Source organism: Narcine bancroftii, chromosome 4 (assembly GCF_036971445.1).
Source record: "Narcine bancroftii isolate sNarBan1 chromosome 4, sNarBan1.hap1, whole genome shotgun sequence".
Lineage (NCBI taxonomy): Eukaryota > Metazoa > Chordata > Chondrichthyes > Torpediniformes > Narcinidae > Narcine > Narcine bancroftii.
The window spans coordinates 120,880,835-120,900,008 of NC_091472.1; the positions used below are offsets into that span (position 1 = coordinate 120,880,835).

Genomic DNA, 19,174 nt, shown 5'->3' on the forward strand with positions numbered 1-19,174 from the left:
CACGTTTGTTAGAGTGTGGCAACCTTATTTCCGGTACATTAGTTCTCAGACAGATTGATTTCCCCCCTTTTAAATAGGGATAAGTTTAAATGATCCCAGTTTGGCCAGAAGTGTGATTATGGAAATAGGACTTGGTGCAGATGACACACTTGGCCTCTTCTTTTCAGGTTTTCTTTTCCTTTTGAGTTTCTTTCTTTTCTTTCTAGTGTTTTCTATTATTGCATCTTGGTGCAAGTGGCAATAAACTTGCTGTCCGAGGTCCAAAATCACAGCAATCTTCACATTTTTCTGTGGGATCTCGCCATCGGAGAATTACTTGTCGGGGGCCACTTTGCGACTTTGCAAGGTTCCGTGGAGAAGACGATGTTCTCCAACTGTGATAATTTTTTTTTGAGTATGACATTACTCCGAATACTTACTATTTTTTTTCATGGTGAACACATCAAGAAATCTGAGGGAGAGGTTAAACTGAAAACACCACTGGGACATTTTTGAAGGTGCTCTCTTATAGGGATCTTTTTTTTCCCAGATTACATGGCTAAATTGAAGATTTTATTCCTGAAACAACTTCCGAGTGATATATCAGAGCAGATGAAACCATGCCTGCCCTCCTGTGCACAATTCAGTTATTGCAGTGTCTTGCCAAATTCCAAGGAATCTCAACTGTGTATTGAAATATCATCTCTTTTCTCCCCCCTCTTTAGGGATAAGATTGTAATGCTCAATCCATTCAATCTGATAGGTTACAGAGGACACTATAAAAGTGGACTCTCTTCTGTGTCTCTCTCATCTTGATCACAATCAGAATTTACTGTCATGAACATGTGTCACAACATTTGTTGTTTTGTGGCAGCATTATAGGTGAAAAGTAAAAACACAAAATGCTGGAGAAGCTCAGCAGGTCAAACAGTGTCAAACAGTAGCAAAGGACAAGATACAGAACCGACATTTCAATCTGGAACCCTTCATCAAAGAATGAGAAAATGCCAGCGAAGGTCTGAACAAAAGGGTGGAGGGGGAAGGGGGGGGGGTGTTGGCAAGGCAGGAGATGATAGGTGGAGAAAGGAGGGAGGGAACAGCAGCAATGAGGGGGGAGGGAGGTTAGTATGGCTGTGTGGGTGAAAGAACTGGAAGGATAGGAAAAAGGGAAAGGGAAAGAAAAGACAAACAGGTTTGATGGAAGTCAGTAAAGTCAATGTTCATGCTGTGTGACTGAAGGGTGCCAATATTGCTATAAATTACATTTTAAAACATAAATAAATTAGTGCAAAAGAAGAGAAAGGGAGTTAGTGACTGTGGTTCATTGTTCATTAAGAAATCTGGTGGCAGGGGGAAGAAGCTGTTTCTGTACCATTGGTATTCGTCTTCAGGTAGTGGTGAGTCTCCTTGAGGATAGAGGCTTGTTTTTTAAGACACCACTTCTTGTGGAATGGAATGAAGACTGATGCCCATGATGGCACCGGCTGAGTACACAAGTCTCCGTAGTCATTTCCTGTTCTGTGCATTGGCACCTTCAAATCAGACAGTGATGCAACCAATCAAAACATTCTCCATTCTACACCTGTAGAAACTTGAAAGAGTACAGCTGTTCATGAGCCGCCTTCATGATTGCCTTGATGTGGAGGCCTCATGATTGTTCTTCAGAGATGTTGATGCAGGGATTTAAAGTTCTTAACCCTTTCCACTGCTGTCCCCACGATGAGGACTGGTTTGTGTTCACCTGATTCCCCCCTCCTGAAGTCCACAATCAGTTCCTTGGATTTGCTAATGTTGAGGGCTCCAGACAACCAGCTGATCTATCTCACTTCTGTATGCTTTAGGACTGAGATGAGAAAGAATATTTTTCACTCAGAGGGTGGTGAATTTATCGAATTCTCTGCCACAGGAAGTGATTGAGATCGGTTCCATAGCTATATTTAAGAGAGTTAGATTTAGTACTTGTGACTAGGGGGATCAGGGGGTGTGGAGAGAGAGCTGGAACAGGGTACTGAGTGGATGATCAGCCATGATCAAAATGAATGGCGGTGTAGGCTTGAAGGGCCAAATGGCCTACTCCTACACCTATATTCTATGTTTTCTATGCTTCCTCACTGCTGTCTAAGAGAAGTGCCTTATATACTTCTAAAAAGTTTGTGGACATGACAGTAAAGGAACCACAGTCACTGTAATGCTCTTGTTGTAAGTTTTTGTGTGCTGTAGCACTGAAGGAATGCTGCACTATTGAAGATAAGTTCTTTAATGCAAAGTCCTACCAGGCCTGCAAGACAAAGATCCACTTGCATCAACAACCTTAACCACAAATGTCCACGCAGACCAAGCAAGTCCCATTTGTCTCCAATCGGCCCATATCCCTTTGATTCTTTCCTATCCACGTACCTGTCTAAATGTCTTTTAAATGTTACAATTATCTCCCCTTCTACCACTTTGTCTGGCAGCTTGTACCATAAACCCACCACTCTCTGTGAGTAGGTGCACCTCAGGTTCCTTTTAAATCTTTTCCCTTCACCTTAAAACTACGCCCTCTTTTTTATATTCCACTACCATGCAATAAGAATTATGATTAGTTATGCTATCTATGCACATCATGATTTTATAAACCCCTATAAAGTCCCCCCTCAGCCTCCGACAACGTCCCAGCCTATCCAGCTTCTTTCATTTTTATTTAAACCCACCAGTCTTGGCACCAATCTCATGAATCTTTTCTGGGCCCTTTACCAGTTTAATGACATCTTTCCAAATTGCTGGGTGACCATGAGCCATGTCACCAATGGCTTGTCCAGGTTTATTCCTAAGCAAAGAGAGCTTAAGGTCATATACATACATTTAAAATATGTAGGAAAGATGTAAGGAAAAATGCAAAGAGGGGGAAAAAACAAGGCCTTGGTAATCCTATCCTCTGAAACTCGAGCCTCACTCTTCATAAACAAATCACAGAGCAACGTCAAAACACCCTTCAGTGCTATGCTAACGGCAGAGGTGTGCAATTATAATTGCATCTTTGAGATTATCTGAAGTCACTGCTAATCAAGCATGCACAAGGACATTCAAGGCAATAATTCAGCTAACAGGAGAGTACTACTAATTTGATCTGAATGAGTATAAAACCATTGGAGAGCCTTTATTCTGCACCTTGAGAGTGAAATGGTTGCATTGATACTGCAGTTTGAGGGGTGGGCTATGTAATGCTTTTTATTTTCCATGTTAGTTTACCACAATGATAAAGATGCTCAATGCATCCGTCATGCCAGGCCTTTTGATCAGGAAGTTTTCCTGAGGAGAACAGGATCTTGTTCATGGTAAGTACCTGCATCAGTGATTTGGGAACAGGCATCTCCTGATATTATTCTGGCCTTTTTGATGCTTTGGACGCATTCCCCTCGAGGAACAGGACTTTTAACATTGCCCCAACATTTATAGGGCTGTCCTACTTGGTCACGCTGGCAGCCCAAGCTGACAGTTACCGTGCCATCATTTCAGGCTTCCAATATTCCCAAAGGACAACCCACTACAGAATTGAAATGATCATCACTGGCTTATGGATTTATGCCTCTGCAGTTGCCATTATCCAGAACTTGGTCACTACTGGTTTGAAGATCAGAGGTATCAGTTCACTCATCTGCAATATAATCACCTACTTCATCATGGGAGGACTCAATGTGAAGCTTTACCAGCAGGACAGGGAACCATCCTCACCTGAGAGAGAGAGCAAGCGAATGTCCCTCTACCTCATTGTAGTTGTGGCAATTCTTCCCTCGCCTTCTGGTTGCCCATCTTCCTCCATGTTCTGGCCTGCTCATTCTCGGGACATGTCTACTTGAGGTTTACAATGGACAGGCTAGACCCCCCCCTGAAAACTCTGCCCTAGGTAAATGCAGCCATCACCCCCATTGAACGAGGTGGTCATGGCCAGAATGTGGAAACAATGTAGATTGAGCAGTCGGTAAATAATTTACTACTTACTTGCCAAATAATTGGTCTTATTTCAATTCATTTTAGTTTAATTTGATTAATTTAATTTAATTTGATGCTAAGATTATGCATATTCATGGGATTAGATTTATAACCAATGTGTGCTACCACCTCAAAGATACATCAGAGACATTGGATGTGCTGGAATCTTGAGCAAACCAAAAGCAGCTGTGGGGACTTACAGAGAGTCAATGTTTTTGGTCGGGACCCTTTTTTTTCATTCCAGCGGACTTGGGTTAAGGGTGAAAGATTAGAAGTTTAAAGGGACCATTTGGGGGAACTTCTCTCTGAGAACGGGGAATGAGCTGACAGCTGAAGTGGTTAATGCGGGGTCAATTTTGACATTTAAGGAAAATTTTGATGGGGGTTCTGGAGGGCTATGGTCCGGGTGCAGGTCAATGGAATTAGGCAGAATAATACTTTGCCACAGACCAGATAGGCTGAAGGGTCTGTTTCTGTGCTGCAGTCTACTCTGGTTCTATGGTTTCATGATGCTATGGTGGTCAGGCAGCATCCAGGGTAGCCAGTATAGGAATGGCTAGCTAACATTTCGGATCAGGATCCTTTACCTTCTGTAGCTACTGTGATTCATGATGAACATTGGATGGACGTCAGAAAAAAAACTCTCTCACTCTTCTTCAGTGTTGAGGGATCTATGGCATTGACTTGACAAAAAAAAGTTCTTGTTTAGGTCTGATCAAAAATATGGCACCCCCAACCCTAGGCATTCCTCTGGTACCAGTGCATTCTAAGACTATTGGATAATTTGTACGTTGTTTTTCCTGTTGTACGTTTTTGTTTAAATTGTTTCTCTGAAGCACACCCATCTTAAATGAGGATTGAGTTGATGATGTCCCTTGGAACTGCACTGCCCATATGCAGTGATATAGTGGCACAGCAAGTAGAGCCTGCTGCCTCACGACACCAGAGACCTGGATTCAATCTTGATCTCAGGAGCTGACGGTGCAGAGTTTACCCATTACCTCTGTGATCACATGGGCTTCCGTTTATGGGTTGGTGGATTAACTGGTCTCTAGCATGCAGGTAAGGGAACTGATGAGAACATGAAGGAAATTTAAAGAAAAAGATGATGAATGAAAAGTTGATTAATGACAGCATCCATAGGTAGAAGTTATGCTCTCTGACTTCCTGCAATTCCTTGTTTGATCTAGAATCTACCATTTACAGTCTTTGTGTTTGATATATTACCTTTCTTTAGCTGTAAGTTGTTTTGTTCTTTGTTTTGCCTGGGGTGACAAGCAAAATGCCAATAATGTTGTCTCTTGTAATGTACTGGTAGAATCTATTCTGGATCAGAAGAAGATGTTATGAAAAATGAAGAAAACAGATGATGAGGACTGAAAAGACCCAGCTCAGCAAGGTCATCTGTATATTGTTGCTCTTCAGTACATTATATTTAAAAACCTGGTTCTAACTTTTAACCATGTTCAATTTAGCCATTTGCAAAGAGAAATGTCTCTGTGATTAGGTTGAACACTTCAATGTATTGTAAAAATATGTGTGACAAGAATGTTAAACGTTTGACACACTGAGGTAAATGCACTTATTCTGGATTTTATTCACTGATTTCTAGAGCTGAATTGAAGGATAACAATTGCATCCCCATGACTTAAGAAAGGAAGGAGAAGGTAAATGGGGAATGACTGCCCTACAAGCCTGACATCAGCAGTGTGGAGAGAAATGGAATGTAATAAGACTGTAAAAAGAATAATGGGATTGAGCAGAGTCAGGATGAAGTCATGAAAGGATAGTTATCTTTGACTAATATAAAAGGGGAAAATTCTGGAAATATTCTGCAGGTTGTCCACATCTGTGGGAAGAGACAGAGTAAATAGTCCAGGTCAGAAACATTTTGCCACAATGCGCCCACCTGAAACATTAGCTCTGCTTCTCTTCCCACAGATGCAGCCTGGCCTGTTGAGCACTTCCAGCTGGTTTAAATTGTGCCTATTTTAATGCTAGAGGCTTGTTGGGTAAGGTGGGTGACCTTAGGGTATGGATAAACATATGTGACTGGGATGTGGTGGCTATTACAGAAACCTGGTTAAGAGAGGGCCAGGACTGGCAGCTCAACGTTCCAGGGCACAGGTGCTTCACAAGGGGCAGAGGTGGTTTTAAATGGGGGTGTTGCATTATTGGTTATGGAGGATGTCCTGGCATAGGTGACGTTACAGACGAGTCAACTGCTGAGATTACATGGATGGAGCTGAGGAAGAAGAAAGGCTTGTTGGGAGTGTACTACAGGCCCCCAATAGTTAACGATAATTAGAGGAGTAAATATGCCAGGAGATTGTGGCCAGCTGCAGGTGAAATAAGGTCACCATAGTAGAGGATTTTAACTTTCCAAGTATTGATTAGAAAGTTATAGTGCAAAATGTTTAGATGATGTGGAATTTGCTGCATGTGTTCAGGAAAATTTCCTCCGGCAATGTGTGTTGACAAGAGTTGAGGATATGCACATTTTTGTTAGAGTGAAGGGTCTGATATGCAAGTGTAGGGAAGCTTAGATGATGAGGGAAATTCAGGAAAATAAAAGGGAAAAGGGTAACCAGAGAAAAAAAAGGACCCCTAAGAAATCAATGGGGTCAACTCAGCATGGAACCACAGGAGATGGGTGCAATGAACTGGGATTCACTGGTAGGGTGTTATGCTGATGGTCTGGTCAGCTCCACCCCCATCTGCCCACATATAACCTTGGTTTCCCGCCTAAACCCAGAACCCTTCTGAAGACTACTGTTGAACCCTACATTAGTCATAAACTAATAAAAAGCATTTCTTCTCCCTCCAGACCTGAGAGCTTTTATTCACGCTACAATGGGCAAGGTCTTCAATGAGTATCTCTCCTCTATTTTTTTTGTGGAGAAAGACACGATGACTGGGGAATTTGGGACAGTCAATAGTGGTGTCTTGAGAACAGTCAGTATTACAGTTGAGAAGATGCTGAAGGTCCTGATGTGTTATGAAGGAAGACAAATCTCCTGGGCCTGATCAGAGATATCAGCTGCAGAGGAAATTGTAGGTGCCCTGGCTGAGATTTATGAGACATCATTAAGTATAGGTGAGAAGACTGGAGGGTAGCAAATATTACGCCTCTATTCAAGGGCTGCAAGGAAAAGCCTGGGAACTTTAGGCCAGTGAGCTTGACATCTGTAGTTGGTAAATTACTGGAATGTAATCGGAGGGAGAAGATATACGTTAACTTGGATGAACGAGGGATGATTAGGGATGTGTAAGTGGGAGATCAAATTTCACCAAACTTAACTGTTTTTTTGAAGTTGTGACCAAGAAGGTTGACAAGGCCCAAGCTGTAGACACTGATTTGAGAGAGGCATTTGGTAAGGTTCTCCACAGTACACTGCTCTGAAAGGTGAGATTGCATGGGATCCTGTGATTATATGTTTCCTCCATTGTATACAGTTATCATTGTTGGTTGTATATATGGAGCTGGGCCACCTACGGATGATTCATACCCTATGACTCTTCCCCTGTGGTCCTGGGCCATAAAGGTCGAGCCACCTTTCCCTTGTCGCCATTCCTATCCTGGGATCCAGGCCAGCAAGGTTCTTCTGTGTCTTAAAACCTATAGTTTCCTCAGCTTGTCTCTGTGGTTACTGGTAGTGCCCTATTTATTCCAAGGAGAAATCGCTGAATGGAAGAAAACAGAGGGTGATGGTGGAAGGTTGTTTTTCAGACTGGAGGCCTGTAACTAGTGGTGTGCCACAGGGTTCAGTGCTTGGGCCCATTGCTCTGTTGTCACGCATATCATTCTTTTGATGAAAACATGATTAGCATGTTGCAAATGACACTAAAGTGTTCAGTATCGTAGATAGTGGAGATGGTTGCCAAGAAAGGATGATCTACACCATTGCAAGGACACTTTTTCAACTCAAGTTTATTGTCATCTGATTGTACAAGTACAACCCAATGAAACCGTGTTCTCTCGTCCTCGGTACAAAACATGCAGACACACAATAGACATAACACACTTAGATACAAATAATAAATATGCAGGACACGTATTAATCAAAACAGATAAATAAATAAATAAATATTGTTCCTTGAATATGAAAGTCTTGGAAGATTAGTGTGAGCAGTTCCTTTGGTCATTCAGCATTATCGCTGCCTGTGAGAAGAAGCTGTTCCCCAGCCCAGTGGTGCTGGCTCTGATATTCCTGTATCTCTTTCCCGATGGGAGCAGCTGAAAGATGCTGTGTGCAGGGTGAAAGAGGTTATCAATAATTTTGTGCACCTTCTTCAGGCAATGATCCCAATATATCATGTCAATGGGGGGGGGAGAGAGACTCCAGTGATCCTCTTTGCCACTCTTATGGTCCTGTGGATTGATCTCCGATCTATTTCCCTGCAGCAACCATACCACACTGTGAAGCAGCTGGCCAGGATGCTCTTGATAGAGCTCCTATAGAAGGTTGACATAATGTGGGCCAGAAGTCTGCTCAGGAAGTGTAGTCACTGTTGCGCCTTCCTGACATGTGAGGAGATGTTGAGTGTCCATGATAGGTCACTAGTTAGATGAAGGTATTTGGTGATCTCTACTCTCTACTACAGAGTTGTTGATGTGTAATGGAGGGTGGTTGCTTCTGGTCCTCCTGAAGTCCACGATAATCTCCTTCGTCTTGCACAAGTTGAGACTCAGGTTGTTACTCTCGCGCCATATCATGAGATTTTCCACCTTTTCTCTGTAGTGCGACTCATCATTGTTGCTGATGAGGCCGACTATTGTTGTATCATCTGCAAACTTGATGACACTGCTGGAGGGTACTCCTCCAAATTTACATGACTGTTGTAGGTAACCACCTCCCTGAAACATCCTCAGTCTGTGATCTCAAAGCAGTGCTGTAATGCTGGTGTTGCTCCCCACCCCCCCACCCCCCCAACCCTCAGCTACGTCCTGATCTCCCTGTGAACTGCACTAGTTTGCTTTGCCAGTGGTCTGTACGCCAGGGTTAGAAGGACAGATAGGTGATCCCAGCAACCAAGGTAGGAGGGGTGGGGGGGGCGAGGTGCAGCCATGAATGTACCAGGGTCAAGTTGGTGTACACCCGATCCAGGGTGTTCTCTCCTCTGGCAGTGAAGTTGATGTGCTATTGAAACCATGGTAAGCCCACAGAATAACTTAGAATTCAATTAGGTATGCCAGTGGTTCTCGATCTTTTTCTTTTCACTCACATACGACTTGAAGTATTCCCTATGTCATAGTTGCTCTGTGATTAATAAGGGATTGCTTAAGGTGGTATGTGGGTGGAAAGAAAAAGTTTGAAAACCACTCTTTTAATCGTACCTAATTGACTTGTTATATGAACGGTTTCAGAACTCCAAAGGAAATGGGCCAATCACAGTTTTTATCAAGCAAAATATTTCAGTGACAATTGGGTCTAGTGCAGTGATTCTCAACCTTCCCTTCCCTCTCACATACCACCTTAAGCAATCCCTTTCTAATCACAGAGCACTGATAACATAGGGATTACTTAACATGTTATGTGAGTGGAAAGGAAAAGGTTGAAAGCCACTGAGATATACTACTGGTTGTCTTCTTATTGTTTTTGTCATTCTTTTTTACAAAATACCTGTTCAACTGGAAAAAATATTAATTTGGGCATTTTGTACTTTGCATGACAATAAACATTATCATTATCATTTTTTTCTCTAATTATCTTCATGCACTCTAAATATTTTTTCTGTGCCTTTACATTTTTAATGCATGATCCTTCAATTTGAGCAGTCGATGTAAAATAGCTCTGTACCCTTACATTGTGGGAGCTCTGTTTTCCTTGATGCAACATGACAACCTCACATTTTTTGGCAATTTACCAAACAAATAATGTTAAAACTGAAGTTAAAAAAAAATCACCAGTCTTGCAACATCTGTGCGAAGAGAACAAGAAGCAATGTTTCAGGTTGAAGTCTCTTTGCCAGAAATGGACATCTGCGCCTATTACATATTGTAACCCTGTGTGATAAACAGCTTATTAATATCAAAAAAGCTGGTTATGTTGAACAGAACTTGTACAAATTAATAAATAGTGCACTACATTCAGGGATAATGCAGTTAATATCTTTCCTCACTGAAACCTTATGTATTATCCCTGATCTGCCCTAATTAGATCAGAAAATAAATTCTCCCATCAAACAGAACTTGGTGCAGCCCTAATCTAGTGAACTGGAAGAGAAAGTACTTGCCAATTGTGAGAAGAGTGAAACACAAAAGTCCACAGATGCTGTTGACTGTAGTAAAAACACAAACATGTGCTTTTAAGGGCAATCTTGGGAGTGGCCTTACTGGAACCCACAGAGGTTGCTTGGTATGCAACATTCACACCATCAGATGACTGGCTGCACCTGCAGAGACAAGGAGCCTTATAGTGTACTGACAATAACCACACCGACAGTGCGTGTATAAGACAACTTTAAGAAACTACTATGTACACTAAGAGGTCTTGTCTCTCTGCAAGACGAACCTGGAAGGCGAGACTTTAGCTCTGGACTGCTTTATAGACAAGGTCACCGGGATGACCCCTGGTGACCTAGTGGTGTAATTGCATATCATCACACTAGTCATACAGCATGCAAAAGGCCTTTTGGCCCATTTTGTTGATGCTAGAGAATGTCAAGATTTAACATGATGAAAGTCAATGATCACAAGGGCAAAACAAAATACAGAGCATGCTGGAGGAGTTGAGCAGAATCCAGTGGGAGAAAAAGAACTGTTGACTCTTTGAGCCAAAACCCTTTATCGAGACGAATTAGAGAAGTCTGTGTGAAGAAGACAGGGTGGAGGGGCGGGACTGAAGTCCCAGATAGAATTGCTGAACCAGGTGAAACATGATGGACAGAAAAGTTAACCATTCTTTTTCTCCCAATGATACTGCTCAACCTGCTGAGTTCCTCTAGCAAAATGCATTTGGTTTTAGATTCCAGAATCTATAATCACACACGTGTTTATAGCAACCAACCCTTTGGTCTACATATCCAGCTGAATATAATGTCCAAACAGCTAATACTCTTCTGCTCACAAATCCATACCATAAAACTGTAAGAGCATAATAGATAGGAGCAGAATTAGGTCATTTGGCCCATCAAGTCTCCTCACCATTTGAATCAGGGCCGATTTATTCTTCCTTCATCAACTTGCCGTCTCCCCATAACCTTTGAGACCCTGTTTGATCAAAAACCTATAATCTTCTGCTTTAAATATCCCCAAATGATTTGGCCTCCACAGATGTCTGTGGCAACAACATTCACAGATTCACTACCCTCTGGCTGAAGAAATTTTACTCATCTCTGTTCTGAAGGGATGTCATTTTATTCTGAGGCTGCGCCCCCTGGTCGTAGACTCTCTCACGACTGGAAACACCTTCTCAATATCCACTCTATTCAGCCCTTCCAATATTCAGTTGGATTCAATAAAATCCCCCCCCCCATCCTTCTAAACTTTAGTGAGAACAGGCCCAGATCCATTAAACACTCCTCGAACGTTAACCCTTTAACTTCATTTAAACAGTTGTGGGCAAGTAAGTCCCCACCGAAACGTTCAGGGTTTTCCCCACCCAGAAACCCTGAATGAACAAAGTCATCCAGAACCTGCTGAGAGCCAGATAACAGGCATTTAAGTCCAGAACACTACTAAGAGGCAGGTACAACCTACAAAAAGCCATCTCCTGATCAAAATGGAGATTCTGAACAAAAATGAAACCAACAAAGGATACCTGAAAGCTGTGCCGGAGGCTAAATGACTTAATGTGCTACAAAGCCAAACCCAGAGCAGGAGGAAACTGCAAAGCTTCACTCCCAGACGAGCTCAATGCACTCTAAGCGCAATTTGACCACCAGAACAAGGAAGAACCACTGCGCACCCCACATCCCCACATCCACTGTCAGTATTTGAGATGATGTCTGAGTTTTCTTCAGGAGGATGAATCCAAAGAAAGCATCTTGCCCAGACAGAGTACCCAACCGAGTACTGAAAACCTGGGCTGACCAATTTGTCAATATATTCATGGATATCTTCAACATCTCAGTCTGGCAGATCATGGTACCCACCTGTTTCAAACAGGCCTCAGTAGTACCTCATACCTTTTTACTCATACCTCGATGAAGGGTTCAGGCCCAAAACCTTTATCTCCTATGGACACTGCAAGGCCTTCTGAGTTCCTCCAGCATTTCTGTTTTTTTGGCTACAATTACAGCATCTACAGACTTTCATGTTTTACTCCATTCAGTTTCTCAACTGCAAAATCTCTTTAAGCGATGCCTACCCTGAAGACGTTCTCCTCCTCTCTTCGTGAGTGTCTCTCACTGCTCCCCTTCTGCACTCTCTACTTTTCTCAACCTCTATGACCATGTTCTCACTAGACTTGTCTCCACAGCCATCTGGTGTCACATGGATTCCAGCTCTGGTTCCAGGCACCCAGTTTGTCCCCACCAAGATCTCAGGTACCTGCGCTGCATTGACTCCTACACTCTTTGCTTTTCCTGCTTTCCATTCTATGGACCAACCTCACCTCGATATGCAGATACCTGTGGACCCTTGCTCTCTCACTACCACAGCTCTGTACCTCAATCACCATGATATGCCGTGGACCTCTCCTACACTGAATCCTCTACCAGATCCATGCATTCAACTGCTGGTTCTTCACACACCTAGTGTTATTCAAGGATTGGAAGCTCGTCTCTCTGGAGACTGCCATCTCTGTGACCTCCAATATGGCCCCATTACCTTGACCCTGGCTACCTATAGGACAGTGACTATGATGTGAACTCTTACCCTGATCCCAGTGGCCCACAGAACCGAGCTTCAAACACGGGTCTGGACCTTGGCTCCAGCAACCTACAGGGCCAAGCCTCCATCACACATTCCCACCCTGTCCCTGGTCGCTCACGGGACCAAGTCTCTGTCACATATTCTCATCATGACCACAACAACCAACAGGACTAAGCCTCCAATACAAACACTCACCATGGCTTCAACAGACTACATAACCAAGTCTCCATAGCATTCTCTCCTCTAGCCCCTCTTACCCTCCCCCACTGACTTCCCCATCCTCCCTCCCTTGGACCCTTCTTACTCTCCACCTCCTGATCCACCCTATCCACCTTCCCCCTACATCTTCCACCACATTAACCATCCCCCTAACCCCTGCCTAATCTTCACCATCCCCTTGACCTTCTCCTCTCGGAGACAAAATACTCTGTCCTCAGTAGAAGCCTCACCTTCATCCCCCTTGGCCCACAACTAACGGAGATCTGTGCACGCCAGAATGCTGAATTCTTCTTCTATCAGTTCTGTCTCCGAGTCCACTTCAGGATTCTGTACCCCGCCTACAGACCCCTTCTCTCATTTTAAACCTTCTTCCTCCACCTGGACACCTCTGCTCACTCTGGACCTTTAGCCTGCTGGTCTGTACTCCTTCTCCTCCCATTCTTTCCTCAGCATTTCATTCGGATGGCTGTTTTTTCTCACTCATACCTTGACGAACGCCTCACACTCAAAACATCAATAATATATCTTTACTTCCTACGGACTCTGTGAGCCCGGCTGAGTTCTTCCAGCATTTCTGTGTTTTGACTTCAATCACAGCATCTGCAGACTTTCATGTTTCACTTCAGTTGTACCTGTGCCAAAGAAGAGTGACTACTGATAACTACTGATCAGTAGTTCTCACATCAACAGTGATGAGGTGTTTGGAGAGGTTGGTTTGAAGCATGTCAGCTGCTGTCTGAGAGGTGACATGGATCTGTTCCAATTTGCAGACCACAGCAACAGGTCTATGGTGGATGCCATCACACTGACTCTACACAAAACACTAGAACACCTGGACAGCAAAGATACATTCATCAGGATGCTCTTTATCAACTAGAGTTCGGCATTTAACACCATCATCCCCTCAAAACTAATCAGAAAATTCCAAGACCTGGGACTCAACATCCCACTGTGTAATTGGATCCTAGATTTGCTCACCTCCAGACCACAATCACTGAGGGATGGTAAGAACATTTCCTTCACAATCTCCATCAATACTGAGGCACCACAGGGCTAGTTCTTAGCCCCCTGCCCTACTTGCTTTACACCTATGGTAGTGTACAACAACAACACCATCTACAATTTGCTGACAATACACAATAGCAGATTGTTTAAAAAGGAGTGGTGAGTCAGCATACAAGAGAGAGATTGAAAACTTGGTGTGCTAACAATAACCTCACACACTCCATGCCACCAAAACCAAAGAGATAATTGTGGACTTTAAGAGGGAAAACCAGATGTGTACATTCCAGTCAGATGTGGAGAGGGTAAGCAAATTTAAATTCTTGGGAGTTGTATGATAGAGTGCTAATGATAATCCTGACCACTTGAGAGAGTTGGAAATGGGCTGTTGTAGCTAGGAATATATTCAAAATGGATGCTCCATGAGGTTGTGGGTAACTGTTGCTACTATAGTTGTTATAACAGAATCCAAGTTTCTTTATTACAATAAAAGAAATTAGATAATACCAGGAGTGTTGACCAGGTGTGGAAGAAACATCAGGAGTGTACAGAGTGAGAATCAGTCAATGGAGAGTGTAAAGTCTCCTGATGCTATAAATTGGACTGGAAATGTCAACCACGAATGCCGGTTGTTCAAACAATGATTTATGCTGTACCTGCAAGCTATTGGACTTGATAGCAACCCTGATGCATTGAACATTGCACTGCTACTTATTGAGTGGGACCTCAAATACGAGGTTTTCAATAAATTTGTTTTTGCTGAGGCAGCTGTCCAGGGCAAGTTCGACAAGGTTATCGAGATGTTTGATGAACATGGTTCACCAAAGGAAAATGAAACGTTTGAGAGGTACATGTTTTGTTCACACACACAGTTGTAGGGAGAGAACTTCGATTCTTTCTTAACTGACTTAAAACTAAAAGCAAGAACGTGCAATTTTTGGATCGCTGCAAGATTCAATGATCTGTGATGAAAATGTGTTTGGAAAGTGATAAGAAAGTGAGAGAGAGGTTTCTACGAGAGACAGAGCTTACCTTAACTGGAGCTGTGAAGATATGCCACACACCATGCGCAAAAGTTCAATGATAGTTCAAAAGCCAATGCCGATGAAGGCACAGTCTTAGCCACAGTGTCTGGACACACAAATAAACATAAAATGAGATATAGGAAATATCAAAAATGTGGAGAGACATTCAATTGTAAATGATGTGGCACTCAACATGCAATAAAACAATGCCCAGCTTATGGAAAAATCTGTAATGAGTGCAAAGGGCAGAATCATTACGCAAAACAATGTTTTTCCAAAGGGAAACAAAACAAAAGTGAAAGTGTGCACACTGCACACATGATAGAAAAAACTGCTCTCAGTTATACACTACACACCCACAGACAACTGAACAGCCAAGCCTGAACAGGATAAGTGGACTGTTCTTGGATTTTTGGCAGAAAACCAACTGCCTTTTCAAAGGAAAATAGAAGCTTTTGATAACATGTTGTGGGGTAGGGGGAATGGACTTTTCCTCTCTTTACTGGACTATATGGTTAAAAAGGACTCTGAATTGGCTGAGGTGGTGAAAACGAACCCTCCCAATGCCATGTACACCCGTCACAACATTCAGCAATGCAGTGACAGAGGCTATAGTGGAGGAAGTGGGTGACTTCTATTACATCTTGAAAGTAGATGGAACCTGTGACCCCACTGTGGGTGAAAATATAGCGATTATCAATTGATTTGTGAATGAGGCATATGAGGTTACAGAGTGCCTGCTAATCATGTCAACAGCTAGCAAAGGTGACACACAGACATAAGCAGACACCATTTCGGCAGAAGTAAATGAGATTGGACTAGGCACATCAAAAGTTCTATTTGATGGGGCTGCTCTGATGTCTGGGAAGCATGGTGGCATCCAGAAGCTATTGCAGGAGATATCAGGATGTGAGATACCTTATGTACACTATCTTAGCCACCAGGTACACTTAGTGGCAGTACACACAATGTCAGCAGAGTTAGATGTAGTGGACTTTATTCATGTGTGATGCCCTCTACAAATTCTTCAGGAAATCCACAATTGCTGTGCACTATAAGGATGTTCATCTTAAACACCTTCTGGGACAGAGTTGGACAGGACATCTTGCCGCTGTGTCAGTCATTCGAAACTCCTTTGATGACATCTTTTGACTAGTGGGGTTGACTCTTTCCTGGTCTATAGCACAGATGCATAAATGGAGGCCGTGGGCCTGCTGTGTGAGATGACCCAGGCCAATTTCTCATTCATTGCCGAGTTAGGGCTCATAGTTCTTGCCCTGTTGGACCCACCGATCAATCTTCTGCAGAAAGAGGTCATTGACTTGATGACAGGCTTAAATATCATGACACTTTTGCAATGAGGAGTTTAATAAGGTTTAGGACATGGCCATGGCTGCCAATGCATCACTGAGACCCGCAATCAAATGGAGATGTGAGTGCACATGACTATGGATGATTATGTCATTATGGGAACTACAAGACACGGGGATGATCACCAAAGAACTTGGAGAATGTTCTGTAACACCATTGATTCAGTGCTTGGAGAGATGGATCACAGATTCAGTGACCGCAACTCACAGTTGGCTCATGCACTGGCTGCATTGAGTCCAGAAAGTGATACATTTCTTGATGGAAAGCCTGTGAAGCATATTATGGACCTGTCACAATCACCTGTAATTGACACAAAGTTTGAAGTTGCTGAACAATTTTTCAGGTCGCAAAAATAGTCTCAGCCATTCGAGGGAGATTAGACTATACATCACATGCTCCCAAAGTACCACACACATCTGAACGGAATGCCCAGTGTAATGACTGCTTTCAAACATGCCTTAATATTTGGCGCCTCCACAGCAATGTGTGAGAATTCATACTCCTCTCTGAGGAACATCTTTTTGGACCACAGACACGCAATGCTCCACAAAAGAAAGGTCCAGTTGATTCAGGTTGCATTTGAGAGGGACCTAACCTAAAAATGCACAAATGTGTGTGTGTAGAGCGCGTCGAAAGAACCAAAGACTTGTTGATCCAATCAAGGCTTTTATTAACTAAAAGATTGGAGCATATCACATGTAGGTTGACCAGTCCAGAATGACCTGGTCTGGCTAGGAGCAATCCTTTAAGATCTGGCTACGGTCTCAGCCAATCACAATCATTCTACACTACAATCTGTACATATACACATTGGTGATAGAATCTGTACTATCACATTCACCTCTTCTTTGAGAACTGACCCCGGGGTGGATGGAGGGCTGTAAAAAAAAGAAGAAAAGAAGAAAAGAAAAAAGGGCCCAGTGGAGGTTAGGGGCTGTACTGGTCAGGGGGCCTGACAATCCAGCGTGACTGCCGTGGTGCCGGGATTGGGGTCGCTGGAGTCATGTCGCCGGCAGGCTCGTAGGTTGCGGCCACTGCTTCGCTCAATTTCCCAACGGCATTGTTGACCGTCTGGCCTAAGCTGGTGGGGTGGTGCTGGTCCTTCTATTCAAGCACATGACCTGGGGGAGAAGGAATTGGGGGAGGTTGGGTTAAAGGCACAGCTGCGCCTGATCCAGCTTAGGCTAGGTCCCTTACCGAGACTGTGTCCTCCCACCCGTCTGGGTACTCAACGTAGGCATAATGCGGGTTCGCATGGAGCTGAGTCACTTGGTCAACCAAGGGTTCGTTCTTTGAGTACCGGACGTGGCATCATAGGAAGACCGGCCCGGGAACTGTGAGCCATGCCGGTATGGTTATTCCCAATTTGGATTTCTTCGGGAAAGAGAACATCCTTTCATGGGGGGTGGCATTGGTCGCGGTGCATAGGAGGGAGTGGATGGAGTGTAGGGCACTAGTGAGCACGTCCTGCCAGCGAGAGGTGGGGAGACCTTTGGACCGGAGGGCAAGCGTAACCGCTTTCCAGATGGTGGCATTCTCTCTTTCGACTTGCCCATTACCACGTGGGTTATAGCTGGTGGTCCTGCTTGAAGCAATACCATGCTCCAGAAGGTACTGCCGCAGCTCTGCACTCATAAATGAGGACCCCCTGTCACTGTGGATGTAACTGGGGTACCCGAAGATGGCGAAGATGGTGTGCAGGGCCTCTATAACTGAGAAGGCAGTCATGTCCGAGCAGGGCACAGTGAATGGTAAGTGGGAGTACTCATCGATGGCCATAAGGATGTAAGTATTACGGTTGGTTGATGGTAGGGGCCCCTTGAAGTCCACACTGAGATGCTCAAAGGGGCAGGTGGTTTTGATGACGTGGGTGTTCTCCGGATGGAGGAATTGGAGCTTGCACTAAGCGTACACCGGGCAGGCTCGGGTCATGGAGCGAATCTCCTTGACCGTCGTGAACCTAGTGACCCCTGGATGACAGAGCTCCTCGTGGAGTCTCTGCAGCCTGTCCAGTTGTATGTTGGCGCAAGTCCCCCTGGAAAGCACATCTGGTAGGTCATTGAGTTTACAAGGCCATTACAGGATGTCATAATTAAAGGTGGAGAGCTCAATTCTCCACCTGGCAATTTTGTCATTCTTGATCTTACCTCACTGAGTATTGCTAAACATGAAGGAAAGGGTTGAATGCGATAATACAGATTCTATCACCAATGTGTATATGTACAGATTGTAGTGTAGGATGGCTGTGATTGGCTGAGAGTGTAGCCACACCTACTGGCAGGTCTTAAAGGATTGCTCCTAGCCAGACTAGGTCATTCTGGACTAGTCAACCTACATGTGATATGCTCCAGTCTTTTATTAATAAAAATGTAGAGCGCGTCGAAAGAACCAAAGACTTGTTGATCCAAACCAAGGCTTTTATTAACTTTAAGACCTGCCAGCAGGTATGGCTACGCTCTCAGCCAATTACAGTCATCCTACACTACAATCTGTACATATGCATATTGGTGATAGAATCTGTACTATCACAGAGTGGAAGGACAGGAGATTCAGCTCCACCAACACTTGTCGCCTGCAGCTCTTCTAAAGCTAAGCCATGCATTTATTTCACTTTATGATGGCAGCCTTGTCTTCCATAATTATTACGCAAAATGTTGATTTGAATGAGTTTTGGGTTTGTCTACATTTATTCTGAAAGAGTGAAGTGTATATTCTATTTCAAATGATGCTGACGCGCACAGTGCATGTGTGTGTGAAAGACAGAGACTTTGGAGCAAGTTTTTAAATT

The 19,174-nt window shown here is 43.6% G+C and overlaps 1 long non-coding RNA gene across 3 annotated transcripts in view; it reads right to left on the reverse strand.

The window, feature by feature from the left end:
- The window catches only part of LOC138759943 (uncharacterized), a 35,493-nt gene extending 20,228 nt beyond the window's left edge, over positions 1–15,265 (reverse strand). The window contains exons 1-2 of one of the 3 annotated variants that reach the window (XR_011355261.1): positions 15,023–15,265; positions 10,189–10,347 (exon numbers count right to left, since the gene is read on the reverse strand). This is a non-coding gene — a long non-coding RNA (uncharacterized lncRNA). Of the gene's footprint in view, positions 1–9,859; positions 9,953–10,188; positions 10,348–15,022 lie in introns of those variants that run through there. The other 2 variants (XR_011355262.1, XR_011355263.1) reach the window with 2 other exon arrangements.
- Positions 15,266–19,174: the final 3,909 nt, after the last annotated feature.